The following is a 7,724-nucleotide window of genomic DNA, read 5'->3' as shown; positions in this document are numbered from 1 at the left end:
TCCTGATACTTAATAGTCCAGTAAATCTGGAAGAGCTGTGCCTGAGCCTCTTCAAAATAAAACCTTTTTCCCAGGACTTAAAAGAATTGTCTCACCCTCTTTACATAAGTCAGGGTTTCTCAACCTCAGCAACTTAAAATATGTCTGACTTCAAATTCCAGAATTTCTCAGCCAGCTGCTCCACATATTTTAAAAGTTGTTGAGGCTGACAAACACTGGCCTAGATAATGGACCTTGCTTCCTTCCCTCAAGGTCATCTTCCTTGCTCTCTACATCAGAAGTCCTCTGCATGAATACATCCCCAGATGAAACGAAACAAAATGAAATCCATCTAACCAGAAACTGGAGGCAAAGATCTCATTTGCATCTCTCATAAAGTTGTAAAAAAACAAGGAAAAACTGCACACCATCCCACGCGTGTGGTCAATCATCACAATCAACGGATGTATTTTGAAAGCAATTCTCCCTAACTTGGTGGGGTTCTCACAATATTTGAGATTTCATTATAATTAAGCCCAACTCATCTGAAGGGTACTATAAATGGAAGGAAAATGTGCAAGGTTGCAAGAAGTAAGTAGCAAAGCTGATGGTGGTTGGCCACCTTGGAACATATACTGTGTAGACCTATCAGCTGTCAACTTAAAGGGCACTACTCAGATCTCCAAGGAGATGCTAATGAACAGTCACCCTTCTGCCAGGGATTTCTGCAACCATTAGGCTGATAGTACTTGCAAAGTTCTACTACATTCTAAAGCCATACTAAAGACTTTGTGATGGGGACAACTAGCGGCTTGAAGACAGGGCCAAACCTATAGCATATGGAAGGATGCTGAGAAGGATGGCAAACAAAAATGGGACACAAAGGTTCCTTCTATAAGGTGGGTCCAGCCATTTTCCAACTGTAAAGTATTTGTAGCAGGCACTTTGCCCTGTGCCCTGAATGATGAGACCATGCTCACTTACAATGCTATAGAGCACAGACCCCTAAAGCAGGGGTGTCAAACTCAATTTCATTGAGGGCTGCATCAGCATTACGGTTGCCCTGAGAGGGCCGGGTGGGTATGGCCAGGGTGGGCGTGGCCTACTGGGTGGGCGTGGCCAGCTCTACATCGTTGGCATCAAGGGTGCCTATGGGGGCCTGGGCAGGAGTGGGACAGATCTGAGGGTCTCTGGCAGAAGGAGGGTCTCTGGGCCAAAGCCAAGGCAGAGGGGGCCGTTCCCTCAATGTTTCCAGGATGGCTTTGCGGGCCACATGAAACCACTTCGCGGGCCGGATCTGGCCCCCGGGCCTTGTGTTTGACATGTCTTCCCTAAAGGATTTCCTGAAAGCAGAACAGAAGGTTGGTCAGGATGAGAAGTGTCATCAGCCAAACACAGGAGGAGAAAAGTAAGTCAGGAAAAGATGCAGAAAGATGCGATTTCTTTACAGATAAGCATGGTTTGGTTCTGGGGTGAGAGGGCAACCTAAGGACACATTTCCCCATTCTTTACATTTTGGCATGTGATTCTTCCGTGCCTACAGAGGGTGGGGTGAAAAAAGAATATACATTCTTTAACCGAAACTCATTCCAAAAGTCATAGTCAGTCAGCACTCCAAGGGCCGGTGTGAGGTACCCAAGAAATGTACATGTTGTAATTTTCCATTTCTGTTAAAGGAATGGGCATATAGAGGCACTCAGCTAAGATACATTTAGGAAAGGAGATATAATAAGCTGAAGGAATAGAGAGGAATTATACACTGACTTAAAGGATACTTTTAGAATAGCGCACACTATTGTAGAATAACATATAGCTTATGAATTCATTTAATATAAAGCTTGTTCTTTATAAAAAACTGCTTAGAGTTAGTATTTTAAAGTATAAGAACCAAAGTGCAGCTATGTTTAACTGAATCATGAACTCTGTTAGGCACAAAGCTTCTAGATGCAAACCAGGCATTCTTATAGAAAAACAAGGGAAGACATAATTTTTTTATAATTGCAATTATCCAGTTTGGGTAACAGTTCACCTTGTAGATAAGGCTATACCCCAAGTTACAAATCATGGCACAGAAAAAGGAGTGAAGATAAAGACAGGAACAAAAGGGGCATTTGATCTAATAATTGGAGGGTCTGCTAATTGTAATGGTTGCTAGGCGGTCGGGGTGGGCCTATCAACTGGGTGTGATGTATGGGACAGGGTATAAAAACCTATGCAAAAATTGATTCAAGTCTGGACTCTGGGATTTGCCATTGCCAAGAGCTCCACCGTTTTTTCAAAAGCTTTAATAAAACTTGTTTTGTTTTCCAACACCCTTGGAGTTGAATTTTTATCCCTCACACCAGAGGACTTGGCAAAGACAGGAAACTGATTTTCAAGGCTAATTAGCTCAACTGAAAATCATCTTTTCAGAAAACCAGAAAAGGAAAGCAAGCAAGCTTCCATAGGAGGCTGTGGAAAGCAAGCTTCCAAAACTCTATGGTTGCAAAAAAAGACCCGTTTGCAATGCCCCTTTCTACACCTACATCCAATAAAAGGCCAGTTGACTGATCTTAACTTTTATAACACGCCATGTTGCATGAAGCTTTTCATCAATCCTAGTAACAGCAACCGGGGGGGGGGGGGGCGCGAAGGGTTTGCACTTAGGTCCCGGCCGTGAGGAGTTTGCAAAAGTCACCCGACCGAGGTTGCAGCAAAGCGGCCTCCTCGGGAAGCGAGGCGGGGGGGGCGTCCCAGGGTATCCCTTTCCTATTACCTGAGGTGGAGGGCCGAGATTTAAATCCTTTTCGCCCTCCACCGCCGCCTTTTGCCAACGAGGACGGGCGGTGCCCTATGGATGGGTGGCCAAGTGTCATAAATCAAAGGGGGGGGGATTTAAGGTGCTGCATTTCTGCATCCCCCATATCTGCGGCTCCCCAGCTCCTGTGCAGTGTCCCCTTTTTTTTTGCACCCAAACGCACTCACATCTTTAATTTTATTATTATTTTAAAAAAAATGCTGCCCATCTTTTCCTCCCAGTAGTTGCAGAGTAGCTGCTGCACCCTAGAAGAGAGCAGAGCGGAGCTAGAACAGAGCAGAGCGGAGACAGGTGGCGCGTTCTCCAGCCATAGTTAAAGGAAACCATCGCTCCGTGCAACGTGAACGTAGAGCTGCTTTACGGTGTGTGTGTGTGTGTGTGTGTGTGTGTGTGTGTGTGTGTGTGTGTGTGTGTGTGTGTGTGTGTGTGTGTGTGTGTGTGTGGTGCGGCTTATTATCTCTTTTACCGCGAGCTGCCCATTTGTGCTCCTTTGGCAGGAATTTGTGCTGATTTTCTTTTTAACATGCCCGGTCAAAAGTACATGCAAAAGGTCTGCACGTGCGACACAAAACACACGCGTGTAGGGAAGAAGACTTTAAGGGCGCTAGCCCTGTTTGTGCACCTGGCGGAAGAGGAGTTCCGTGCAAAGAGGCGAACGCAGAAGCGAGCGGGAGCTTCGTCTCTTCCTGAGCTAATGGTGGAGCGGGCAAACCCGCATGCTTAAGCTGACATTTCCGAAGCAGAGGTTTAGAATTAGGGCTCTGCTCGCTTGCGTGTCAGACCGCCCCCCTCTTTCCGAAGACCTGGAGCGCAGAGTCCAAAGCAGGAAAGCAGGCAAGGAATTTGAGAAGAGCTGAACTCGGGTATGTTCCCGGCGGGTGGAGTGGGGGGAGCGGAAGGAGGGCCTAATTCAAGTCGAGTTTGGCGACAAGGCTCTGAATAAGATTTCGCCACCTTCTGCCCCCCCCCCGAAATTCCAGGAACTCAACCCTTTGGGAGGAAGACCATCCTGGATCAGGTTGGAAAAAATGGAGCATTTCTTTGAGCAGCGTTTCCCAACCTTAGGAACTTGAAGATGCGTGGACTTCAACTCCCAGAATTCCCCAGCCAGCATAGCTGGCTGGGGAATTCTGGGAGTTGAAGTCCACGCATCTTCAAGTTCCTAAGGTTGGGAAACGCTGGACTAGAGAGCGCAAAACGCGCGCGCTCTTTCCAGGCGCCGCGCACCAAGCGGGGGCAACCGCAGAGGCTCCATCCTGCGGGGAGCTGGGTCTGCGAGGCCCCCCCACCCTCACCCTCACCTCTGCCGCAGGAACTGGCCAGTACGAGGCAGCCCAGCGCGAGGGAAACCAGCCGAGCGCAAGCCATGGTCTCCCGCACCGCGCGCCGGCTCCAAGGACGCCCAGGTGCCCGGAGCCTTCGCCGGCGAGAGGAGGGGCCGCGAGGGGAGGGGCCACTTCGAGGGGGAGGGCGCCCGGGACGGCCCGCACCCCCGTCAGACTGGGGTGCAGCAGTGCCCGAAGTAGAGGGGGTTCAGTTGACGTCGAGTCTGGGAAGTTTCCAGGTGTTGGGATGGACGTGCAAGCAGCTTGCTGTCGCGTATCTTTTTTAAAAAAAATTCCATTTATATCCCGCCCTTCTCCGAAGACTCAGGGCGGCTTACAAGCTCTTACAAGCGGCTTACAAGCTTACAAGCTCCGTCAGACTGGGGTGCAGCAGTGCCCGAAGTAGAGGGGTCAGTTGCCGTCGAGTCTGGGAAGTTTCCAGGTGTTGGGATGGACGTGCAAGCAGCTTGCTTTCGCGTATCTTTTTTTTTTTTAATTCCATTTATATCCCGCCCTTCTCCGAAGACTCAGGGCGGCTTACAAGCTCCGAGGGCAATGCGCGCAATTGTCGTTTTTGCAGCCCGGGCCGAGCGGCCGAGCTGGCATCGGCCACTCAGAGCGTCCATTCTAGTTTTTCAAGACAGCATCTTTGTTGTAAGCGTAACCCCTCTCTCCCTATTACGGTCGATAAATGAGGACTACCTTGTAAGCCGCCCTGAGTCTTCGGAGAAGGGCGGGATATAAATGGAATTAAAATAAAAATAAATAAATAAAAATACCTTATACGTGAATCTAGTCCGTTGTCATTTATTCAACAAAACAGAATTAAAACAGATTGCAGCCAGTGCCTTTCTGGACCTTATTTAAATATAGTAAATGAAGAGCAGAAGGGATTCTGCAATTGCTCATCTTTCTGTTTTCCTATGAAAGTTGGGGAAAAACTGATGCCCGGGAGCTGAGTTTTATGCCACTCTCTGCAACGCCTAGACTTTTTGAAGTTTTGCTCCAGTTCCCTCAATCCAGTGAGGATTTTTCAAGAGCCTCCAGTGTTAGTACAAACACTTTCAGGTACGCACTGCTCCCCTCCCCAATCTGATTCTCCCCAAAACAGAGAGGCAATTCATAGCAGAAGAGAGATTCAGAGGGGGGGGGGGGAAATGGCTTACCTGATTCACACTTCAGCCACCATGAAAAGTTGCAGCACTGCCAGGCTTGCTAGCGCCTGCATGCTTAGTATGACACCAACCTGTTCTCCAGCAGCCTAAAAAGCTCTTCTCACTCTCCCTTGCAAGGAAATGGGACTTTGAAACATTAATTCTGTATAATTACAGACAATCTGCAGTGGGTTTCTAGGGTCTACAGAAGAGCTGGCTTGGCATGGAATAATTTGTGAACAATGTCTATCTTATCTCTACCTATCTACCTACCCACCTGTCTATCTATATATTTATTTATCATCCGTCACCAGGATCAAAGATTTAGTCTTCCAAGTTTTTGGACTCATGTTGGAGCCCATCCTGAAGGGCTAAACCTCTGGTCCCAGTGACTGACCAGATTGGTTTCTGCAGCATCATCCTGGGACATATATATTAGTTTTCATTTTAAAGAGTGTAAGTCGAGGATTACTTATACTGTTATTATTGTGCTAATTGTTGTGTTCTTTTGGCAGGCTGATCAGCACTGGAGGATTGTTGGAGCTCAGCTATAATTTGTTATCCTGCTGCCCCCCTCTTCAAAATGTTCCCAGAGCTTTGTGAGCATTGACATTCCCAGGGTCCCCTTTTACCACTGAATTGGGGCAAAAAAATTGCTCAGCAGTGTGTGAAAAACAGCTGAAATACCACTGTGAAGCAGCACATGTAATAAATGCTGTGCTCTTTGCGAAGGACCCTGTTTGGCTTTCTGCTGCTTCAAAGCAGTCCTTGAGTTTTCTTTTACAAGATTGTTAAAAGAGGCAATGCATGTATTTTGGTAATAGCCTAAAAGAAGAAATCTTGCCTGTTTTATTTTATAATCCCTGCATTGATTGCTTCACCTTCATTTGAATAAAAAATGGCATTTCTTTGAGATGCTACCGTAGATGGATTCATTTAATAAAATTTGAGAGAAGTAACGTTTTTCTTTTTTAAAAATCCAATTCTTCATCCACAAATGAACATTAGCTGATATTTGTGAACAGAGAATAAGCTGTGCTTCAACACACTGGAATTAAGATACAAACTGTAAAATAGAAAAGACCAATTAATTTTTTTATTATTTTGAAGGGTTCTGGAACAAAGGGAAATTGTTTAGTCTTAACTGGAGCTTTTCCACCAGAGAAATTTCATGCAAACTTGGGAAATGTACATGGATGTGATATACTGAAGGAGGGAATATGGGAGTGTACAGGAATGATTGATGCCTTTCTTATGATATAATGGCTCTGTTGTCTGATTTTCATTGGCTAACAAAGTTTATAAAGCAATGCTACCAATTGTCTAAGTGCCTGGCACTTCTGGAAGTAACTCGGCTAGCATTCCAGATTGCTGTCCACCCAGCTGCTTAATTTGATCAAATAAAGTGACGCTTGATCAAGAAGTCTGTTTGGTTTATCTGATTAGATTAATATGGTATCTCAAGTTTAAGGAATTGACTGGGACATTACATTTCATGATTAAATTTATTTCCCACCCATCTGGCAGTTGGAGTGAGTGACTGAGTGACAATAAAATGAGCAAATGAGGTCTGTCTTCATTTGTAGATATAAAATGTTTTAAAAGTCATTCCTTCAGCCGACTCCATAAGCATAACAATTCATATCTACGTTGATGGTTGACCGTGTTGTCACGGGGCGTCTTCAAAACTGCATTCTCAAAGGAATCAAAGAAATGCTCCATTTGTTCCAACCTGATCCAGGATGGTCTTCCTCCCAAAGGGTTGAGTTCCTGGAATTTCGGGGGGGGGGGAAGGTGGCGAAATCTTATTCAGAGCCTTGTCGCCAAACTCGACTTGAATTAGGCCCTCCTTCCGCTCCCCCCACTCCACCCGCCGGGAACATACCCGAGTTCAGCTCTTCTCAAATTCCTTGCCTGCTTTCCTGCTTTGGACTCTGCGCTCCAGGTCTTCGGAAAGGGGGGCGGTCTGACACGCAAGTGAGCAGAGCCCTAATTCTAAACCTCTGCTTCGGAAATGTCAGCTTAAGCATGCGGGTTTGCCCGCTCCACCATTAGCTCAGGAAGAGACGAAGCTCCCGCTCGCTTCTGCGTTCGCCTCTTTGCACGGAACTCCTCTTCCGCCAGGTGCACAAACAGGGCTAGCGCCCTTAAAGTCTTCTTCCCTACACGCGTGTGTTTTGTGTCGCACGTGCAGACCTTTTGCATGTACTTTTGACCGGGCACGTTAAAAAGAAAATCGGCACAAATTCCTGCAAAAGGAGCACAAATGGGCAGCTCGCGGTAAAAGAGATAATAAGCCGCACCACACACACACCGTAAAGCAGCTCAATGTTCACGTTGCACGGAGCGATGATTTCCTTTCACTATGGCTTATGGAACGAAGTGCACGTTTGCAAGTAACCCTTGTCCAGGGCTGCAGGGCGCGTTGTTCTCCAGGGGGCAGCCTCTGTGTGGATGCGTGAACGTGTG

The 7,724-nt window shown here is 46.8% G+C and overlaps 1 protein-coding gene across 1 annotated transcript in view; it reads right to left on the bottom strand.

Annotated features, from left to right (window-relative positions):
- The window catches only part of AIRIM (AFG2 interacting ribosome maturation factor), a 207,973-nt gene that overhangs the window by 77,257 nt on the left and 122,992 nt on the right, over window positions 1-7,724 (bottom strand). The window lies entirely within an intron of this gene.

The sequence above is a fragment of the Vipera ursinii genome (genome assembly GCF_947247035.1).
Source record: "Vipera ursinii genome assembly, chromosome: 9".
NCBI classification, from domain to species: domain Eukaryota; kingdom Metazoa; phylum Chordata; class Lepidosauria; order Squamata; family Viperidae; genus Vipera; species Vipera ursinii.
Note: the sequence above shows the minus strand (reverse complement) of the source record. Positions and strands in the feature narration are given on the sequence as shown.